The following is a 24,325-nucleotide window of genomic DNA, read 5'->3' as shown; positions in this document are numbered from 1 at the left end:
GAAATGTCTATCCCCTATGGCTACTAGGTCCCTATGCACAGGAGGCACAGATGGAGCTTCGTGTTTTTTTTTTTTTTCTTGAGTCTGGAATGTTAGCAGAGTTCTCAGGGGTTTTCCCCCTCTGATGGTCTATGTTTTCCCCACCTCACACAAGATTTGAGTGTAGGATGCAGTTTGGACCGGTCAGACACAGATGCAGTTTGGACTGCAGGAATCCTGCAGCTTGACTGATCCTATATACATGTGTCCAAAGGCAATATGCAGTTTCTTCTTGGGCTAGGGATTTGGGCCCAGGTGGGCACAAGTGGCAGGCTCTCCTAACCTGAGGTCTCAGTATTGCCCACTCTTCTGGGTGATCTGTCCCACAGAGTTTCCAAAGGAGTTTCAAGTGTTCATTCCCCATCCTACAATTCTCCAACTTCCCAATTCTACTACAAAGCGTTTTGGACAAGACCCCTCTGGTCAAGGGGAGGTACAACCATCCCCATCAAATAAAGAGGGCTGCATAACTTCTCTTAAAGGTAATCTCAGTGATTTCTCATATTCCACAAATGGATTAAGTGCTGCCCCCTCTCCACACGAGACATTCATAACTTCGCTAACTGCCAAGGCAGGGCAGAGAGCTATGTCCACTCACAAAGACAGTCAAAGATGTCCCTCATCTCCACCAAAGTTCCTTATGCAATCTGCTTCATGTAAAATGAGTTTGAAAACGGATTCTGATGACAAAGAGGATTTCAGAACTTCCCTATTAACACAAGAGGACCTTCAAAGTCCTCAACTATTAAAAACTATTAATCACTTGTGGTCCAAGGGGGCAAAATGCAGTCACAAATCCCCAAGTGAACCTCCTAACACACATACCAGTCCAAGTAGAGACAAAACTTTCTGCATGTACACAATTAGATCAAGGACCACTGCCAGATTCAGAAGGGGCTCTTAAGAGTTCCACACCCACGGAAGATGTGGTAGAAAATTCTGAGTCCACCAAGGAACTCTTATGCCTTCTGCACATAAAATATATGTTCTACCACACTCACCATCTGGCCCAGTACTTCCAATGTCCCTATACAATGGAGAATTATTCAAATATCCTTTACCAAAGAAAAGGACCCTCCTGACTTGTCATCAGGCCCAAAAGAGAAAAGTTTATCCCCACACACTCAATGAGCCATGCAGACTCCATATTTATACAATGTACAGAGAAGATAATATATCCCCTACCTCCTCAGGAGATTCTAGGTCATTCTGTCCTGAGAAGAGCAGCTCCAAAAATTTCCACATATACATCAGAGATGCTAGAATTTGCCAAAACTGAGCAGGATTCTCTGAGTAGTACTCTATCTCATAAAGAGACTGTGGGATGAGAAATATCTACAAAAGGAGTTTTACCCACAGCCACATCTTTATAAATGGCTTGTGTATGTGACACATGTACAAAAGATGTTCTAGAATCCATCTTTAGAGAACGTTATGTATCCAACCATATGTGAACGAGGAGTGGTGGAACATGATATGCAAACACCAGTGTCTGTAGCATCCTCATCATCTGAGGAAAGGGATTCCTTGGATTCCATTAGTGCAAAAGAATGTATATGACCTCTGCAAACTTCACAGGAGTCTATGGAAACTTCCTGATCTCCTCAATATCAGCCAACTTCCCCAACTACAGAAGATACTACACACTCTTCCAAATATGCACAAAGTGTTGCCAGTCCTTCTTTTTACCCACAAGCAGACCCAGAACATCTGCAAAATACCTCGACGGCTCTGGATTTTACCTTATCTTCTGAAGGGGCCTTGGAACCTGTTTTGTCTATCAAGCAGGCTAGGGAATCTGACACTTCTATTCGAGAGTCTCTTTCCATTTTTCCAGCAGATGAAATTTTTCTTGGAACTTCCCCAATTACACAACGATATCTAGAAACATCCTTATCTGCTCATGAGGCTCTCAGACATCTCACATATATCCATGATGCTCTAGGAGAGGTCTCATATTCAGTCGTACCTCTAATACCTGACCCCCATTCTGATGTCAGTCAGGATTTCTACACATACACATGGTACATTAAGTCCTTCCTCATCTGACAAGGATGTCTTAGGATCTACTGTTTCTGAACAGCATGCTTTACAACTATCCCCATCTACCCAAGTAGATTTATTTCACATGTCCACTCCTGGGAGAAATAGTGGACATTCTCCCTCTACCAAAATGGACCACAGGCATCCAGTTTCTAGAAACAAAGGGTTAAGATATGATACTTCTGATGGAGTCTTGAGAAATTTCTCCTCTAAGGAAGACAGTTTCAACCTTCCCCCTTGTGCCAAAAGGGATCGTGTGCCATCTTCTGCTGCCAAAGAGACACCAAAAGGTACAATTACTCCTCAGGTGAGTCCCACACCTTCTCCATCTGTCCAAAGGGCCTTGGAATTTTCCAAAAAAATGAAGGAAATGTGAAAATTTGACAATCCTTACATGCTGGACATCCCATGTCTCCCAAAGATGTTCAAGTAATTTCTCCTTCTACCTAAAAGGCATGTTCACCATCTGCCCCAGGGTTTTAGGGAATTTCTTCACCCCTTTCAAGGGCTCCAGAAAGTGTTCTCCATGCTCAAAGTGATTTGTCATTGTTCAAATTAGAGTTCAAAAGTGCAAAACATTTTTTTTTTATATTTCCAAATGTATGAAGGAAAGTCCACATCAAAAAAAAATCATTTAGACTTTGTACCATTAGCCCAAGTATATCAGAAAAATCCCTTGTCTTCTACAGTGTTTAACAATCAATCTGACTCTAGCACTCTTCCTGGGAAACATTTACCATGAGCCATACAATCCCCAGACAATTGAAATCTAAAAAGGGGTATCTAGAAACTTTACCATCTGACAAAAGGTCTTTAGAATGTTCAGCAACTTCTCCATGAGCACAGTTAACCCATAAAAAAAGAGAACTAAAGCCAACTGTACAGGGTGTTTTCCCAAGATCCACATGTTTCTTCTTTTTTTTTTTTTATGCCAAGACAGAAGGCCTGCTTCCTTCTCCCCATCTCTGATATCTTCATCCACTTTGTTCTCCCTCCCAAATGGCTGTTAACTCTGAATAGAAGGCCTATTAGTAAACCCCAGTGGTACTAAAGGAATATCTGAGGTGCAGTTGCAGACATAACAACACTTGTGATATCACAGAAGAAGTTAGGGTTCTCCAGGATGCAAAAGATTTTTCAGGGAGGGCCTAATGATGATGTCACTGAGAATTGCCATGGACTACCTGCTGAACAGCTTTACTAACATTCAAGGGTGCAATTTACAGGAGTGTCTCCTGTGACACAGTGGAAAACTTACATACTACAACTCTCTAAAGCTAGGGAACTCTCTCTGCTTCATTAGTGATTACATGCTCTGAATGAACAAAGTTAGTCAGGGGCTTGTCATGGGTAGAAAAGACCTAGGAACAAGGAATGTAGGAGATTATTCTGGCTATTTATTTTATTCCTAGGTCCAATCCTGTGAAATACATTTCAAATCCCTAGGTTTTCTCAGTTTCCCATGTGGCGATATTTTCCCGACAGACCTTTAATTGAGTGAATATTGTGTTACATTTTCTGATTGTACATTCATTGATAGGGGACATTATATATATTCCTGGATGTTTACACAAATATTTCATTTTCCAAAATCCATTTTTTTGCAATGAATTCGGCAATAAACTTGGCCTAGCTATAGAATGAATATAACAGTGTAAATATTGTGTACATACTTCAATCGATGAACTCCCAAATCCAATTTTATTTAAAAATTACCAGACATCTGTTAAGCAAAGACTGTAGAATGCAGTTCTGTAGTTCTATTAGGTAACAGTTCTCTAATATCTACCTTCCTGTGTTCCCAGGGAAAGACATGAGGATTTTGGATGTTTTACCATGATTCTTTCTTCAGACCAAACATCAATTTAAGGGGGATGTGCAGTGAGAGGTATGGCTTGAGATCCAGTGCAACCTCAACTTCAACAGGTTCATAAGAACAAGAGGGAATCTGTTTGGCATTGTGGATCCTATATTCTTAACCTAGTTGCTCAGAATCCATGTAAATATTCCACAAAAATTCCTAGTTGTAGGAGCCACCAAAAGGGTGTGTGTGTGTGTGTGTGTGTGTGTGTGTGTGTGTGTGTGTGTGTATAAAATCAGGCACCAAAACTAGATAAAATTGATGAGGCTAAGATGTGCATTCTGCCAATAAACGGTTGTAGATCTTGCACTAGAGACACAGCTAGAGCATGTCAAATATAGAAGTGAATGCTAGTGGCAAACCAGAGAACTCAAAACAGAACCCTTGTTTGTAGATGTTGAGAAAGGATTGCAAGTGCTGAATGGGCTTTCAACCCCATAAGAACCACACATTCAACTAACCAGAACTTTCTGGTGATAAACCAATATTGAAAGACTATATATGGACAGACCTATGGCTCCTTGTGCATATGGGGCAGAGGATGGCGATGTCGGGCAACAATGTTAGGATTAGCCCTTGGTTCTCCCTAGTTTTTACTGCTAGTTCAAGGGAATGTCAAGCACAGTTAAGGGGTTATAGAAGAAGGGTAAGGGGGCCACTTACGAATCTTATAGGCAGGAAATTGGGAAAGGAAATGACATTTGAAATGTAAATATAGAAATATCGAATTAAAAAAGCTATAAAATTTGCTAAAAAAAGTAAAGAAAGAAAAGAAAAGAAAATTAGCAGCTAATCAGACCTATTGACTCAGTAATCCAAAGGGTCCCTGTCAGCGAATTATAGTCGGAATAATACTAGTGGAAAAACTGAGATGATGAAGTCCAAATTTGAAACACTTCTCTCTCCCAGATATAAGTGTCAGACACAAACTCCACTATAGATATCCAAAGCATGGAAGAGTTTACTCAGAGATAGGGATACAATACTTGTCCTTCCTGTCTTCTTTAAGTCCTTTTTCTTCTTGTCAAAATGAATAAAGGCCATGCACCCTCAGGCAAACAACTGTTCCCTTCCCATCACTTGGCTTTTGGAATAAAGAAATGAATGATATAAACTCTCTGACATCCAGGAAGCATAATATCGGGGAAGTCCAGATGCTTCTGAGAGGTTCCCAGCTCCTGATACCCATATGTGGAAGGCTCAGATCAATGCTATCAGTTCAATGATATCACTCAACCCTACCAAGGACTCACTGAGATTTCCCAAGGACCACGTATTTTTTTTTCCAATTTAAATACCAAACAGAAGGGAAGCTTCCTTATACCAATCTCTGATCTCTTCATTATCTTTGTTCTCTCTCAAAAATGGCTGTTTCCTCTGAATTAGATGCCAATTAGTAAACCTTCGAGGTACTGAAGGAATATCTGAAAGGGAGTTCCAGTCACTACAACACTTGTGACATCACAGAAGAAGCTAGGAATCTCCGGGTTACATGAGATCTTTCAGGGAGGGCTAAATGATGATGTCACTGAGACCTGCCATGGCCTACCTGCTGAACAGCTTTCCTTACATTGACCAGATTTGAGGGTGCCCTTTCCTGGTATGTCTCCTGTGATTCAATGGAAACCTTTATGTACTCCATCTCTCTAAAGCTACAGACTTCTCTTTGCTCCATTAGTGGTTACATGCTTTGAATTGAAAAATGTATTCAAGGGATTGGAATGGGTAGAAAAGATCTTGTAACATGGAGTAGAGGAGAATAATTCTGGATAATAATTTTACTCTCAGGTACATTTCATGAAATACAGTTCAATTTTGTAGATTTTCTCTGTTTCCCAAAGGCCAGTATTTTCCCTACAGACCTTAAATTGAATGAATATTGTACTTCACTTTCTTACTGTAAATTTCATGATACAGGACATTATAAATCTTGCTGAATGAGTACTCAAAAATTCTGTTTTCCAATTCCATTTTCTGCAATGATTTTGGCAACAAATGTGGCCCAGCTATAGAGTGAATATAACAGTGTAAATATTGTGTACCTACTTGAAAATATAAAGTCTCAAATACATATTTTAGGTAAAAATTGCCATTCATCAGCAAAGCAAAGGACAGCATGGACTATAGAATTCGGTTCTTTTGTCCCATATATCAGTTCTGCATTATCTACCTCACTGTGTTCCCAGGGCCAGACATAAGGGTTTTGGGTGTTTTACCATGATTCTTTATTTATGGAATAATAAGATATGAGAAAGGGCAGGGAGAGGAATTGCTTGAGGTGCAGTGAAACCTCACCTTCAGTATGTTCATAAGAACAGGAGGGAATCTTTGGCATGGTCATTTGTGGATTATCCATTCTTGAATTTGTTCACAGAAACCATGTGAAAATTCCACCTATCCTCATTCCTCATAGCGGTAGGAGCCACCCGTGTGTGTGAGTTTGTGTGTGTGTGTGTGTGTGTGTGTGTGTGTGTGTGTGTGTGTGTGTGTATACATCACTCACCAAAACTATATAAGATTGATGAAGCTACGAAGAGCATTCTGTCAGGAACAAGGATATAGATATTTCTTGAGATACACAGCTAGAGCATATCAAATACAGAAGTGAATGTGTCATTGTAAAAATATAAAAAATAAAAAAGTAAAGTTGTCTTTTACCCTGCTAACTCTGGCACTGAAGTGTCTGAATTTCTCTGCTAGATATATTGGCAGAAACACATTCCCACTCCTCGGCTACCCAATGTTTCCTGTCGAGCACCATTTCCTATACACAACCCTCACATAAAGAATGCACAACACAATAATCTTTGATACAGTTTATTAAATATAAAAGCCCACTTAAACATATAAAGCCTGGTACCATCTATCCCTTAGGAACATTAATAATGACATGTAAATACACAGAGCAGAATCTTAAATTCACCTACCATGGCTTCTCACTCTGTCATATTCCTTTCTCTCTTTTTTCCTCTAGTTTCCCCCTCTTCCTTCAAACTTCTCTCCCGCCCATTCTTCCTTCCCCTCCCATGCTAACCCTCCTTCTATCCTGTTCCTGCCACTCACATAAACTTTACAAATTCAATAGTGAGGTGGTACTGGTGATGTCAACTGAGTTCTGAGTACAGTACTATGCAGCTGACCTTGGGGCAGTAGAATTAGCATCAAACACAGATAACTTCAGGGCAAACCACAACAAGAACTCTAGTGGAAAACCAGTGAACTGAAAAAGGGACTTCTTCTTGGAAGATTTTGAGAAAGGATTAGAAGAGGTGAAGGTGCTTTCAACCCCATAAGAACAACAATGCCAATGAAAGTGAGCTTCCTGGTAGTAGACCAATATTCAAAGATTGTACATGAATAGACCTATGGCTCCAACTGCATATGTTGAAGAGGATGGCCTTGTTGGTTAACAATGGAAGGAGAACCCTTGGTACTGCCTAGGTTTGACTCCCAGTTCAAATGAATGTCCAGGGACAGTAAGGGGAGTTGTAAGAGTAGTGTAAGGGGACTGGTAAGAGACCATATAGTCAGAAAAATGGAAAAGGAAATAATATTTTAAATGTAAATTTAGAAATTTCCAATTTAAAAAGCAATAATTTGTTAAAATTTTAAAAAATGAAAGAAAGAAAAGAAAAGAAATCTGCCAGCTAATCACACCTATTGACTCAGAATTTAAGAGGTTATTATCGGGGAATAATAGTCAGAGTAATACTAGTGGAAAGACTGATATGATGAAGTCTCATCTAGAAGCACTTGTCCCTCCCAGATATCAGTGCCAGACACAAACTGCATTATTAGAATCCAATGCATGGAGGAGTTTATTCTGTGCTGATGACACAATACTTGCCTTTCTTTCTTCCTTAGGACCTTTTCCTTCTTGACAAAAGGATAAATGCTATGAGCTCTCAGGAAAAACTATAGTGACCTTCCCAATACCTGGCTAATGGAATAAAGAAATGGATTTTATAAACTAACTTATTTCCAAGAAAAATAACAAGCAGGGAAGTGAGATACTACTGAGAGAATCACAGAAACTGATTCCCATATGTGGAAGGCTCAGATCAAGGCTATCACTTCAGTGAATCTACTCAATCCCTACCCAAGACTCAAGGAGCTTTCCCATTGTCCACGTATTTCTTCCTTTTTTTATACCAAGACAGAAGACTAGCTTCCCACTCCCCATGTGTGATCTCTTCATCCTCTGTGTTCTCCCTCCCAAATGGCTGTTTACAATGCATTAGAGGCCAATTAGTAAACCCTAGAGGTACTGAAGGAATATCTGAGAGGCAGTTGCAGTCAGGTCAACACTTGTGACATCACAGAAGAATCTAGGGATCTCCAGGATACAACATATTTTTCAGGGATGCCTAATGATGATTTCACTGCCAACTGCCATTGCCTAACTGCTAAACAGCTTTCCTTACATTGACCAGATTTGAGGGTGCCCTTTCCAGGAGTGTCTTCTGTGACACAGTTTAAACCTTTACACAGTACATCTCTCTAAAGCAAGAGACTTAACTTTTTTTCTTTTCTTATTTTTTTTAAGTAAAATTTTGACTTCTTCTTTTCTGATCTGTGTCCCCTTGACCTCCTTTTGTTGTCTGATTGTTCTGGCTATAACTTTAAGTACTATATTGAATAAGTAGGGAGAGAGTGGGCAGCCTTGTCTAGTACCTGATTTTAGTGGGATTGCTTCAAATTTCTCCCCATTTAGTTTAATGTTAGCAACTAGCAAACTGCCATTTCTATGTGTGTGTGAAGATTTGAGTCTGAATATTGATGGGGATTGCATTGAATCTGAAGGTTGCTTTTTGCAAAATGGCCATTTTTACAATATTAATTCTGCCAATACATGAACATTGGAGATCTTTCTAATTTCTAAGATCTTCAATTTATTTCTACAGAGACTTGTGTTCTTTTCATATATATTTTCACTTGCTTGGTTAGAGTCACACTGAGGTATTTTATATGGTTTTCACTATTGTCAAGGGTGTCATTTCTGTAATTTCTTTCTCAGCCTGTTTCTCTTTTGTGTAGAGGAAGGCTACTGATTTTTTGAATTAATTTTATACTCTGCCACTCTGCTAAAGTGGATTATCAGGCTTAGAAGATCACTGGTGGAATTTGTCAGGTCACATCCTTTGCATATTGTGACATTTTGAATACTTCCTTTGCAATATGTATCCCTTTACCGCCAATTGTTTCTAATTAATTGGGCTACGACTTCGAATACTATATTGAAAAGGTAGGGAAGAGTGGGTATCCATTTCTACTTACTGATTTTAGTGGGAGTGCATTAAATTTCTCTCCATTTAGTCTGATGTTGGCTACTGGTTTGCTGTATATTGTTTTTACTGAGTTCAGTATGGTCCTTGAATTTATGATATTTCCAAGACTTTTAACATGAAGAGGTAGGTTCTATATAATGCTTTCTCAGCATCTAATGAGATGATTGCTTGTTTTGTTTTCTTTGAATTTGCTTTTATAATGGGCTTAGGTTGATTAATGATCAGGTTCTATGTATTGAACCATCCCTGTATCTCCAGAATGAAGCCAACTTGTTCATGATGGATCATTGTTTTGATGTGTTCTTGGATTTGGCTTGCAACAAATTTACTGAGAATTTTTGCAGGGATATTCATGAATAAATTGGTCTGAAATACTCTTTCTTTGTTGGATCTTTGTTTGCTTTAGTTATAAGCATAACTGTGGCTTCAGAGAAGAAATTGTGTAGTGTTCCTTCTATTTCTAGTTTTTGGAATAATTTGGAGAATATTGGTACTAGGTATTCTATGAACGTCTGAGAGAATTCTGTACTAAACCTTTCTGGTCCTGGGATCTTTTGGTTGGGAGACATTTAATGACTGCTTCTACTTCTTTAGGTTTTATGGGAGTATTTAGATGGTTTATCTGATCGTGATTCAACTTTGGAACCTTGTATCTGTCTAGAAACTTATCCATTTAATCCTTACTTTCCCATTTTGTTAAGTATAGGCTTTTATAGTAGGATCTGATAATTTTTGAGTTTCCTCATTTTCTATGGATATATCTCTATTTTACTTCTGATTTTTTTTAATTTGAATACTAAGAATTTACCTATCTTCTGGTTTTTTCAAAGAACCAGCCCCTGGTTTTGTTGATTCTTTATATATTTCCTTTTGTTTCTACTTGGTTGATTTCAGTCCTGAGTTTGATTATATCATGTTGTCTAGCCATCTTGGTGTATTTGGATTTTAATGGTTCTGAGATTTCAGGTGTTCTGTCAAAGTACTAAGTACTAGTGTATCATAGCTCCAATTTCTCTGTGGAGGCTCTCAGAGCTATGAGTTTTCATCTTAGCATTGCTTTTTTGTGTTCCCAAGTTATGCCTTCCTTTTCATTAAATTCTAAAAAGTCTTTAATTTTTTCCTTTATTTCATCTTTGAACAAGTTCTCATTGAGTAAATCATTCTTCAGCTACCATGTACATGTGGGACTTTGGTTGTTCTTGTTGTTATTGAAGACCATTCTTAGTCTATAGTGATCATAGGATGCATGGGATTAATTCAATCTTCTTGTATCTGTTGAGGCCTGTTTTGTGATGGATAATATTGTCATTTTTGGAGAAGGTACCATGTGGGGCTGAGAAGAAAGTGTCAGGAGCCACACAGGACAAGCTAATAACTAGCAGGTGATCATCCTCAGATGGACTGCCAAGGATTGTTGGGCCCTAAGTGGTTGTTACCCTGCCCCCTCATTGAGCCTTTTAGCCTGCTCTAGCAAGAAATTGTTTACACCCTTGGGAGCTGCTCTTAGTCCCTGATTTGGGGCTGGAATTTTCCATGGCAACCTTCCTCCCCACTGAGCCTTCCTGCTTGTTGTTGTCAAGAAGTTGTTTATGTACCTGATTGGGCCTGATCTTTAACCACATAGACTTTTCCTGTTTTCCTCTTTGGGTATTTTCACCTACCTTGTTGTTTTCCTTGGCTTTTGCCTGGGATACTGAAGGAGATCTCTGTAAATCCTTGGTGGCACTCGCTGAAATCGGATGACCTGTGTACATGATTTATTTCAATCCTGCAGACCTACGCCCGATATTCACATTCTGTTGATGCAGGCATCGACATCGGATTATTTTATAATCCACAAATGGTTCGCCCTTATTAAACAAGGCTGTAAGAGATTCATTTTCGGAAAGTTTCCTGCTATTGAAATGCTATTCTTGTTGTTAATATTAGACATATATAACAATTATTGAGTAATATCACACCCCTTTGGAGCAGACCTCTGCAGGCCTAAAAAGTTGTAGTGTCCTGTAGTGATGCAATACAGACAAATAGATGGATTCTTTAGTCTTAATAATGATCCTACAATAATTCCTAAAATTATATGAATGGTTAGTAAGATCTTTTATAGTGGGACTGCTATAAGTCTCTTCATAATAATCAAAATTGCAGCCTCCCACCAGTCTCCCAGGTGGCACCAGTTAATTGTTCTGAGATAGTAAACAGACTTTCTCCTACTCAGAACACATTCCAAGATGTTGTAAAACAGTTATCAAGAGTCATAAAAAGAGAGCAAACGATTTGTAACAGGTGCAAGGACAGAGGATAAGATATTGATTGGGTTTGTCTATATATAACTTCACTAACAACTATGGTTTTGGATCTTCAGTCAACCTGTGGAGATGACACTGGTGATGAATGTTGAGCCAGATAATTATTCCTGATGGATATTCATGTAAACATTCTTGGTTGTAAATTATATTTCAGTTTATTATTTGATCTTTCATATGAACTTGTGATGAGCATTGTAACATGTGATCATGTATTCTGAAATATGTTTAAGTGCTGAGGAGAAAGAGAAGGCACATAGAAAGACTGAGAGAGAAGGACTGAACTGGAAGGACAGACACAGATGGACTGGGCTGGAGAGGGGCTGAGCTGAAAAGTCAGCTTTGAGGTATGGAGAACTGAGTTTAGTAGAACTGAGCCAAAAAGATGGGAGCTGAGAAGAAATGTAGAGGAGGAATAACTTAGACAGTATACGTAACATAAGAGGCAAATCTGCAGAATGCAGAGGAGAAGGGGAAAAGAGAAAAGGCTTTAAAGAACAGAAAGTGCAGGCAGGTTTCTCCTTACCATGGGTCAGAAAAGGTCATTTCTTTTTTTTTTTTCTTCTTTTTTTTCGGAGCTGGGGACCGAACCCAGGGCCTTGCGCTTCCTAGGCAAGCGCTCTACCACTGAGCTAAATCCCCAACCCCTAGAAAAGGTCATTTCTTAGTAGCAGTGCAGGCTTAGGCTCTTTAAGAGGAACAAGCCTTTTCTTTTACAAACAGTCAGTTAGTGTGTGCTTTTTATGTAGAATTGAGTCCTTTGTTGTTCAGTGATATTTGGGACCAATTGTTGCTTTTTTCTATTACATTTTTTGTTAGATGTCAAATTATGTTTCTGTGGCTATCTTCTTTAACTTCTTTTGTGTTTTTTCAAAGTAGATTACTTTCTTGCTTTGTGTGGGGAGTGGTTTCCCTCCTTGTGCTGGAATTTTAGATCTATTTTCTTTGGAAGGACTGGATTTGTGGAAATATATTTTGTAAATTTGCTATTGTCGTGGCATATCTTGGTATCTCCATCTATGTAGTTTTGAATTTTTATAGTAGCATAGGTTGACATTTTTGTTCCTTCTCCCCATCTCGTTTTCTTTGGGGTTAGCTGGTTTTACTGTCTCTGACAATACATTGATCCTCCTGTAAGCCGGTGTGTCAGCATTCCAGGAGACCAGCTGTCTCCTGAAGGATCTTGTGTACCAAGAGCTGTGGATCAGGTTCAGCTGCATGGAACCAAGAGAGAAACCAAGAATATCCTATAACAGACTGCCCATCTGTTCCTTGGTTCTGACGGCTCCAGGCAGTTCCCTCTAAAGAGTGGTAGTCTCTCCAGTGACCTTGAGTGTGTCAGCACTCCTGGAAGTCCAGCCATTTCCTGGTGGGACATGGAGACAGAGAGATGAGGTACAGGTTCAGGAAACACAGCTTTGGTTCCTCTTTGTTTTTAATCTTTTCCTGAAACAGCTCACAAATGAAATTTGACTCCACGACCAGTAAGTCCCTAGAAATGATCATCTCTTTGTATCTTCAGAGATGGGACCACAGATGAATGGCACCTGGTCCTTTTACATGGGTCCTATGAATTAAAATTAGGTATCTTATTCTTTCATGTTAAATGTATTCCTAGCTGAGATAATTGCTCAGTCAACAAAGCATTGCTCTTGAATATGAAACAGACTATCATTGACAAATAAAAATGTTTAGGCAATGTCATTGAATTGTAATATATTTATGAACTCACATAATTACTTCATGATGGTTTAACCAATGCATGCAATGCATATTCATTAAAACGAAGAATAGTATAAAGTTTATTTTTACAACTTACTGAATCATGTAATAAATAATAAATCTCAATTAATGTACCAGGCTACATAATAGTGGTATAGATTAGGAATGAATAAAAAGTATTATGAGCTTTCTTTTATAAAAATTGCATTAAGATATAAGAAAAAAGAAAGAAATGAATGCATAAATCAGTGTGTTGGAGTTGATTGTAGGCAACTAGTTGAAGAACCTATTTTAGAAATAAGGTCATGGAGATTGTCCTAAGGAAGTGACATTTAAGTTAAAATAGATGAAATATAATTGAACTATATTTGTGCAAAATCACAGTAAATACAAGGTCGATAAAAGGACAAAGACCTAGACATATCCAAAAAGTAAATATGAGAGTTGTTTGTATTGATTAAGAGAAAGAAGAGTGGTCCAAATAAAGCTGAAACTTAGACAATGTCACATATAGGAAAATAGAAACAATATTAGACATATAATTTTTGTTTACTGAAAATGTCTTAGAAATCATTGAATAGTTTTAAATAAGTTTTCTAAACTCACTATGTATATAGTAAGGGACTCTGGTTACTTATGTATTATGAAATAATACAGAGAATGATTTGAAGGATGTTTTTGAAGTCAATCTGGAAGTACTGTCAGTGATAATGAAAACGATATGAATCAGAGAGCTATGCTGGAAATTTATGAGTTTGGTAGTAGACTGATTATGGGGAGGGCAGGAAGAAAAGAAAGACAATGTCTTGTTTTGAGCAAATGAAAATTTTTGGAGTTATTTACTCTGATGTGGAAATTTTATGATAAGTGTATTTAGGAGAATTTTAAAGGAATATATTTTGGATCGATTTACTTGAAGATGCTTGAGAGAACCTCTAACTCACAAAAAATCCCTACTTACTGTTCAAGGTTTGGTGATTAAAGCCATTAATCAGACCATGAATTAATATAACAAAAAATTATTTAATAGATGTATTTTTCACATAATATCTGGTAGTTCTTATTTCATTAAGAGCAAACCTATGCTTACATTACATGCTTGTTTAATACATGCAGTCAAATAATTTTCCCATTTACTTACTACAAACATTTTGGATTACAATTAGCATTTAATCCAACTTCATGAGAGCTGACACAGCAGTTTGATTAGAATATAAAGCTCATGAATATGAATTTCACAGAAAGAATTGATTTACTCATATTTTGTAAAGTTGCAAACTCTAGAAGAGTAAAAATATATAATAAATACCTAGCGCTTCTATGTTTTCCCTTTAGCTTTTTAGTATGTTATGATATTCAATCAAAAATTCCTTATTCAGATGATTTTTATCTATAATATACAGTACTAGTAAACATATGCACAGCATTTTACAACTATGAACAACATATGCTTTCAGAAAATTTTCATCAAATGAGCCAGAAATTCTTCATGACTTCAACACAACATAGCCATTGGGAACAAAGTAAACCACAAATAAGGAAATGCAGAAAGTGATTGACACATGCAAAATTCTTGGTTTTAAATTTAACAATCAGGCTAGTTATGGGATAGAGCTTTGAAAGTAGAGTCAATGACAGGATGAAAAATACTGAAGGAGAGAATTTAAATTGAATTTTACTGGGTTGGGGATTTAGCTCAGCTGATTTAGCAAGGCCTTTGGTTCGGTCCCCAGCTCCGAAAAAAAGAAAAGAAAAAAAAATTGAATTTTTACTAAATAAAAGAAAGCAGTGGATCTGAAGGTAAACTACATTTAATAAAATGGCCCTGGTCTTCTGCCACTATTTATTCAATGCTTTCTGTATTTTTTTCCTATATTATGTTCCAGAAACATCTCAATGATTCTCCCTATTCTTAAATAAATGAACATGCACTTCAGATGATTTAATATTCCACATTATATTAATGTTCTTCTGTATCTTTGGATATTAAAATTATAGAGAATTATTTTGATTAGAGTAAAATTTTATTGTTTGTTTATCATTTGAGAGAAGAAATTATTAACAAAGAATGGATACCTGATATTTTCTAAAAAATGTCAATAGAGGTTTAAACCGTATATTTAAGCACAATCACTTATACCTTCTCCAAATGAAACTCATTGAAATGTCACTACATATATAGTACATAAAGGGAGAGATATATAGGAATAAAAACATCCTCTATGCATCCAGAACTATCTATTATCACCATGATGAAAGCCAATATTAGGAAGAGAAGATGGTACAGACACATTGCAGGATAAATCAGCTTCATTCAAAATGAAGATTGACCTGGAAACTGATTTGAACTAAGTATAGTTTAGAATAAAGTAAATGCCCAAAAATTGCAATCTCATGAGGTAGTATGTCCTTGTTGCAGGGGTATGTAGTTAGGGGTAGGCTTTGAGGTTTCAAAGGACTGAAGCTATTTCAATCTAGTTTTCTCCACCTTCCTGTTGTGGTTTGAGATGTAATCTTTCAGCAACCTCTGCCTGTGTATCTTTGCTTTGATATCATCCATCACTGACTCTGATATTCTTGAATGTAAGCCCAAATAAATTATTTCTTTTATAAAGGAAAAATAATATAAATGTGTTAAATGTTATGAGAAGCAGACCTGGTTTACCTGATATGGTTGCCTTTTCCCTTCTTAGCTTGGGCCGTCAAACTTCTGCTATGTTGAATGAGACATTTCCACCTTCTCTACTCTCACATTTTGCAGTTGTCACTTGGTCCTCAGGACCTCCTTATACCTGGGGCTGTATTTTTGTTTTTGGAAGTTAGAAAATTTGGAGCTTCCTGACTTTGGGGGCAGGGTTAAAAGTAAACGGGAAGTGAGGGACATACATACCATAACTCTTCTGTTTTAGTCCCTAAATGGGGGTTATTGGAGGATGGGATTACTGAGGTGAGCATAAAGGAAAGGTGCTGCTTTATTTGAAATGTTCTCTTACCTCATTCTGTGCCCCTGTAAAGGACCAGCCTTATCTCTCGGGCCTGGCCATGTTCCTGTCACTGCTCCCCTGCCTATCTCTTGCAGCTCTTAATTCTAGTTCCTGCGTGGCACTCTAGGTTTCATCTTGAACAGATTTAGCTCATTTACCAGTGTTCCTGCTATGAAACATACACAAGTTCTTTTTTTTTTTTTTGTTGGTTTTATTTTCAAACTTTTAATGTTTATGTTGGTTTTTGTTTTACCTCTTTTATGGAAGCCTTACGGGAAAAATATTCATGGATCTCTGTTTCGATTGGAATGAGAAAATAATGAAAAAAAAAACTCTTTTTAAAATTACAGGACATTTTCATGTCTAAGTTTTTCTCTTACATACACCCGCCATGCTAGTTTATCTCCCTGTCTTTCCTGAGTTATTTCCTCTCATTGCTACTTGGATACTGCCTCTTAGGACTTAATGCAGAACCATAGATGCTGCATACAGAAGGAAGGAGTTGATTCTTCACCACATTTCTAACCTTTTTTTCTAACTTCTGTCTTGAGCTATTTGAATTAATTTGGATCAATGTACTCAATAGTATAGTGCTATAATGATTGGTCCTTGAAAATATCTGTTATTATTGCCTTGTTATAGTTTTACAGCTCAGGGTTGGACCTAGTTACACTTTGGAATCTTAGTCCAAGAAGTTTGAGAATGTTAATAAAACCATGTAAGTAGCTAAAAATATTTTTAAAAGATTCCTTAATACATGAGGCCTATAAAACCCTTTAATAAATCATGGAAAAAGCAGTCTGAGATTATTGTTTCTGTAAAGAACTTGAAAAATATGAAAGGGAGAAAGACCATGGCTTGCTCACTCTTAGCATTAGATAGGGCGCTCAAATATGACTTTAGTTTTCCTGCAATTTCTGGTTAGAACATAAAGATGTCTGTGGTAGTTTGCATTACAGGATTGCTTATTTTAATTCCCCCTTTTGCTATTCTTTTTGTTTTCTGTCTTCATTGTTTCCATTAGGGCCATAGCTCCCCACTCTGTGTAGATAAAAGGTGGGTTCAATCCAGGTGTTATTGTTCTGACACAAACAACTTTTTGGGTACAAATGTTCACCATGGTATAGTTGACAGTGGTTTGAAATTTTTCCCTTGTCCTCACTTTCTTATAACAACATACTTCTTTACATCTTCTTCAATTAATTGTATTGACCACCCTGTAATCCTATTATGTATCTTTGTGTAAGGAAGAAAGTCTTTCTTTAAATTTTCTGGTTTGTGGGTTTATTCTTCCATAAACTATTTCCCAACAGCACATAACCTCAGGCCATTACTGGGCATTATTGTATGCTGGGATCATTGGGGGAGGATAGTGTGAAATTCATCACTGTCCTTTGTTTCAGAGATTTTTATTTTTTAATAAGCAATCCATACTATACAATTAGCTAACTAACTCTTGTGTTCCCCTTCCTGTATGGCTGCTGTTGTAAATAATTTGCATTTTTTCATTGATTAAAAAATAATAAAATCACATAAAGACACAAATATACTTAAAGACAGAAAGAATTCACAAAGAAAAATCCATTTAAAATAGCGATAAAATATGAACAAAATGAGATCAAAAGATCTATTCAGGAACCATGATATTAAAAATGTCATTATCAAACTACAAATTAGTAAGATGAGATAATAATAATATATATTTAAGTAAAGAGGAAAAACATTAATTGCACTGTGTGCCCAAAGAGTTCACTCAAAATGTAGTATATAAAACAAGAATGGAACGGAGCTCTCACTCTTGCTACTATAGAGGTAAAAATGGAAGGATTACTATTAGGTTAAACCCAAAATGGATTGCACAGTTCCAAACCATCAAGAAAGATGATGTTTCAAAAAATACCACATAAAGAAAATATTTATAATAAAAACAAATATAAAAATAAGAAAGTATTGAACAACAGACCTAGTCCATGGTAATCTGATAGGGTCCATGGGATTATTTCAATATTCTGGTATCTATTGAGAACTGTTTAGTGACTGAGTATATGGTTAAGGTTGGAGAAGTTACTTTGAGGTGTAGAGAAAAAGGTATAATCTCTTGTTTTAGGATGAAATGTTCTTTCAATATCTGTTAAATCCATTGAATAATACTTTCTGTTATTTTTACTGTATCAGTTTAGTTTGAGATTCCACAAATGATCCATTTATGAACATGGAGTATTGAAATCTCCCACTATTATTTTTTGGGGGGCAATATATGCTTTGAGCTTTAGTGATGTTTCTTTTGTGAATTTAGGTTCCCTACCATTTGAAACATAGATGTTTAGAATTGATTGTTTATCTTAATATTATTTTTTCTTTGACAATTATTTTGTCCTTCCTTATAATTTTTGATATCTTTTGGTTGAAAATCAATTTTGTTCTATGTTAGAAAGGCTATTCCGTTTTGTTTCTTGGAACCATTGGCTTGGAATTTCTCTCCAGCCTTTTACCTTGAGATAGTGACTGTCTATATAAGTAAGGTGTGTTTCTTGTATGAAGCAAATTGTTCGGTCCTCTTTATGTATCCAATCCCTTAGTTTATATCTTTTTATTGGAGAAATAAGTCCATGGATGATAAGAGATATTAAATAAAATGTATTGTTGTTTCCAGTTATTTTTATTGTTAGAAAAGGAATTACGTTTGGGTGGCTATCATCTTTTGGGTTTGTTGAAAGATTAATTCCCTACTTTTTCCTACGTTGTAGTTTCCTTCCTTGTGTTGGAAGCTTCCAACTATTATCCAATGTAGGGTTGGATTTGTCAAAAGATATTTTGTAAATATGGCTTTGTCATGGAACATCTTGGTTTCTCCATTCATGGTAAGTGAAAGTTTTACCGGATATCCTAGCCTTGAAATCCAGAAATGAATGCAAACACCTATGGTCACTTAGATGCTGACAAAAATGAAAACAATCAATACGTCTTCATGTTAAAAGATTTGGTACATATCATAAATTCAAGGTCATACATAAAAATAATAAAAGCAATATTAAAAAAAAACGAGTAGCCAACATCAACCTAAATCAAGAGAACCTTGAAGCAATTCAACAAAAATCAGGGAATAGAAAAGGTTGCCCAATCTCAACTTACATCTTTAATATAGTATTGGAAATCTTATTCACAGAAATTAGACAACAAAAGGAGAACAAAGGGAATTCAAGAAGTCAAAATATCACGATTCGTACATGATACGATAGTATATTTTAGTGACCCCAAAAATTCAACCAGAGAACTCCTTCAGCCAATAAACAACTTCAGGAAAGTGGCTGGATATAAAATTAACTGAAACAAATCAGTACCCTTCCTCTACTTTAAGGATAAACAGGTATAGAAGAAATTTGGGATATGACGACGGCAACATTATTTAAAAATAATAAAAAAATACTTCAGTGTGACTCTAACCAAGCAAGTAAAAGGTCTGTATGACAAGGACTTCAAGTCTGTGAAGAAAAAAATTGAAGACAATCTCAGATGGGAAGTTTTTCCATGCTCATGGATTGGTAGAGTTAATATTGCCAATATCGACAACTTGCCAAAAGCGATCAACATGTTCAAGGCAATCGCCATCAAAATTCCAACTCAATTCTTTATAGATTTAGAAAGAGCAATTTGAAAACTCATTTGGAATGACAAAAACACCATGATAGAGAAAACTATCCTCAACAATAAAAGAACTTCCTTGGGAATCACTATCCCTTACCACAAACTGTATAACAGAAAAATAATGATAAAAATTTAATGGTTATGATACAGAGACAGATACCCTGATCAATGGAATACAAGTGAAGACCCAGAAATGAAGGCAAACACCAGTAACTTGATATTTGACAAAGGAGCCAAAAGCATCCATGGATAATAGATAGCATTTTCAACAAACAGTGCTGTTTTTTTTTTTTTTTAAATTTATTTTATTTATATGAGTACACCTTAGCTATCTTCAGACACACCAGAAGAGGGCATCAGATCTCATTATGGATGGTTGTAAGCTGCCATGTAGTTGCTGGGATTTGAACTCAGGACCTCTGGAAGATCAGTCAGTGTTCTTAACCACTGAGCCATCTCTCCAGCCCCAACAGTGCTGTTTTGACTGGAGATTAGCATGTAGAAGAAGGGAAATCAATCAATTCTTATCACTGTGTACAAAGCTTAAGTCAAAGTGGATCAAGGATTTCCACATAAAACCATATAACCTAACACTAATAGAATAAAAATGCGAAAGAGTTCGAACACTTGGGCACTGGGGAAATTTCCTGAATATAATACCAATGGCTTATGCTCTGAGATCAAGATTTGACACATGGAAATTCATAGAATTGTAAAACTTTTGTAAGGCAAAGGGCACTGTCATTAGGAAAAAGGAGCAACCAACCAATTAAGAAAAGATCTTTTCCAATCCTACATATGGTAGAGGGCTAAATTCAATCTATACAAAGACTCAAGGAATTATGTTACAGGGAATCAAATAGTCCTTTCAAAATGGTGTATAGAGCTAAACAATGAATTCTTTTTTTTTTCTTTTTTTCAGACCTGTTGATCGAACACAGGGCCATTGCTTCCTAGGCAAGCGCTCTACCGCTGACCTAAATCCCCAACCCCTAAACAACGAATTTTTAACTGAGGAATATCAACATCCTTAGCCATGAGAAAAGTGGAAATCAAAAACAAAAAAAACAAAAAAACAAACCAAAAAAACAAACAAACAAGATAAAAAATCCTGGGATTCCACAGTACACCAACCAGAATGGTTAAGATAAAAATAAATTCAGTTGAAAATGATTACTAAAAGGATGTGGATAAAGAGGAAGACTCCTCCAATGTTGGTGGGATTGCAGGCTGGTATAACCACTCTGGAAATCAGTCTGGAATTTTCTCACAAAATTCGTAGTACATGAGGGTCCTGCAATACCAATTCATGGGTATATACACAAAAGATGCTCCAACAAATAATAAGGACATATGATGCTGTTTGTTGGTAGCAACAATATGTGTATATATATATATATATATATATATATATATATATATATATATATATATATATATGTATTATACATATTTGCCAGAAGATGAAAAGAACCCAGATATCCCTCAACAGAGTAATGGATAAAGGTAATTTGGTGCATTTACACACCTGTACTTCTAAGCTATCAAAAACAATGTTTGCAGAAAATTCTAGGGATGGAACTAGAAATTATCATTCTGTGTGAGGCAAGAACACAAATACTATAAACTAATTGGAAGTGTGTATCAACCCAAAAGTGTGGAATGCATAAGAAAGAATCCACAGGTCATATGAAGCCCAGGCAGAAGGAAGTTCAAAATGTGGATGCTTCATTCTTTCTAAGAAGGGAGAACAAAATATTCATGAGAGGAAATACAATGATAAAGAGTTAAGCAGGACGAAGAAAGGGTCAACCAGAGACTGCCCCACATAGGGATCCATCCAATATGCAGCCACACAATACAGATTTTATTGGTGATGCCAACAAATCCTTGCTAATAGAAGTCAGGTATTGATGACTCCTGAGAGGCTCTGACAGATCCCTACTGATATAAATGAGTATGGTTGCAGCTAACTGTTGGATTAAACAAGGGAATTTCAATGGAGGTTTTAGAAAAAATACTTAATGAGATGAAGGGATTTGCAAAACCCCAGGAAGAACAACAATTTCAACCAACAAGATCCCATGAGAAATTCAGGGGATTAAACAACCCACTAGTGAGTACAGAATGAGGAACCCATGATACCAGCCACATGTGTGGTAGAGTAATGCACTGTCCAGCAAGATTGGAAGGAAAAGCCCTTAATCCTATGAAGACTTGTTTCCCCAGTGTAGTATGTTTATAGGAATGGTACATCAAATAATTTTTGTTAATCGCCTCAATCAGCAAATGGTTCTAATATTCATCCATTATTGTAGTTGATTATGGAAGAAACTGAATGTTCTTAGATTTCGTAATAATGTATATAAATCATTCATTATTAATGTTTGTTGACAGAAGGAAGTTATCAACGAATACATATACATATAATGTGGCACACGTTTCTAATATAAATAGAGCAAATTAAATATATAATTTGTGAACTAAAGGTGAGCAAAAGAAAGATATATCATTGATTCTACCTAAAATTGGAGTTAAGATAAGATTCATCCATCCATGTATTACTTTCTAGACATCTAATGAGAAAAAATTAGTGTGGAAAAGCTAAAACTGTAATTAGTATGTTTGATCTAGTATACATATTTAAAAATTGCTTTTGAAAAAATACACAAAAAATATTTTCAAGTTTATATACAGCATATACAAAAATTCACTGCGTCAATAAATTATCAATATCACTAAAGTAACTTTCTCTGGTATTATATTTGAATTATCAAATATACATATGTATGTATGTGTACACACACAGGCACTCACACACACATACAGAAACAAACACACACCATTACCTAAAAATTTAAAACAAATTAGCAAATAAGAGTCATTCAGAGAAAACTAATGAAAAAGGATGAACTAAATTTCCAGTATAATGTACTCCCAAAAGTGTACTTTCCAACATATAAAACTTTGCCTTGTAATTTTTCGAAAAATACGTATGGAGCCAATATATGTAATCTGATCCCATTGTGACTTATTACTCAGGATTAAAGTAGAAGTTGAAATGGAGTGGGAAAAAATTAAATAACAAGATTTAGCTATATTTTTCAATTACACAAAAAAATCTGAGAAAGTGAAATGACACAACATGTAAAATGGCTTTCTATTAAGCATTGATATCTAAGTTTAGTCTTCATAGTCTATATAATACAGAGAACTAAATCTCACAAGTTGTTTCCTGGCTTAAATACAATTTTCTTGGCTTGTGAATATACACAGAAACAATCAATACAATGAAAATGGATAGATGTTGTGTTACAACAAGTAAAAGACCTTTTGTTTATTTATTTTTATAAATTTATTTTTGTAGCATTTCTTCCCATGTTTCTGATGGATATTTTATAAATCCTCACTTTGGTGTGGTCGGTGCTTAAATTTAACTGAACATGGCTGAATATGTCAATATAGTAGAAATGGATTTTTGGGGCAGAGAATATGTTTGGGTTAAACCTGGTTATAATGAAATAGTGGTCACATTCTGCACAACCAAATATAAGGTAAGAATCTGGGGCTTCTGGTACCAGTCTCTTTATGAGATTTCACTTCGTATTGTTGGAAGAATTCTGTCATGATATCATGAGATTGTGCAGTGAAGAGGCCTTTTCTTTATTCCTGAATGAAAGCAAATATTTGTTGTTTTCAGTTCCTTCAGAGAGCTTGCTACGTGACTAGATGAATCAGGACCTCGGGAAGAAGAACTTAGATATGCAAAATATATTTTTGGTATTGGATTTCTTCTAGGTACTCTAGGGAACTAACTTCATAAGATTTGGAATATAATCAGACAAGAGCTTGTTAAAGATGGAGAAAAGCACGGGGTGTGGTGGCACAGGCCATTAATATTAGCACTGGAGAGCACAAGTAGGCAGAACTCTAAGTTCGAGGCCAGCTTTGTCTACAGGGAGAGAGAGAGAGAGAGAGAGAGAGAGAGAGAGAGAGAGAGAGAGAGAGAGAGAGAGAGAGAGAGAGAGAGTGTTCTAGTACTGCCAGGTATATAAAAGAAACACTGTCTCAAAAAGTTCAAGAATAAGTTGTGTATTATACAAAGAAAATTCTCATTTTAGTAAGATGTTAATAATTTTATCTTGATTCTAATGAAATGTCTTAGGTATAAAATAATGTGAAGGCACCAAAAATGTATCAAAAGATGTTTTCCATCACTATTCCCCTTAAACTATAAGCTGAATGTGTACTAAATAAACCTATGAAAAAACACTTTGAAGGATTTTCTGTGACTAGCTAAAGGGTTTTTACATTGTGAATTAAGAATGGTGGATTTCAGGCTAGTATTGAATGGTCATAACTAAGGTGTAGAAGCATATTAAGCATACAAAATCAAATATAAAATTGTGCACAATAAAGAATGAGAACCTCTAATTG

Source organism: Rattus norvegicus, chromosome Y (genome assembly GCF_021556685.1).
Source record: "Rattus norvegicus strain SHRSP/BbbUtx chromosome Y, alternate assembly SHRSP_T2T, whole genome shotgun sequence".
In the NCBI taxonomy this organism is placed as follows: Eukaryota; Metazoa; Chordata; class Mammalia; order Rodentia; family Muridae; genus Rattus; species Rattus norvegicus.
This window is presented reverse-complemented; position numbering follows the sequence as displayed.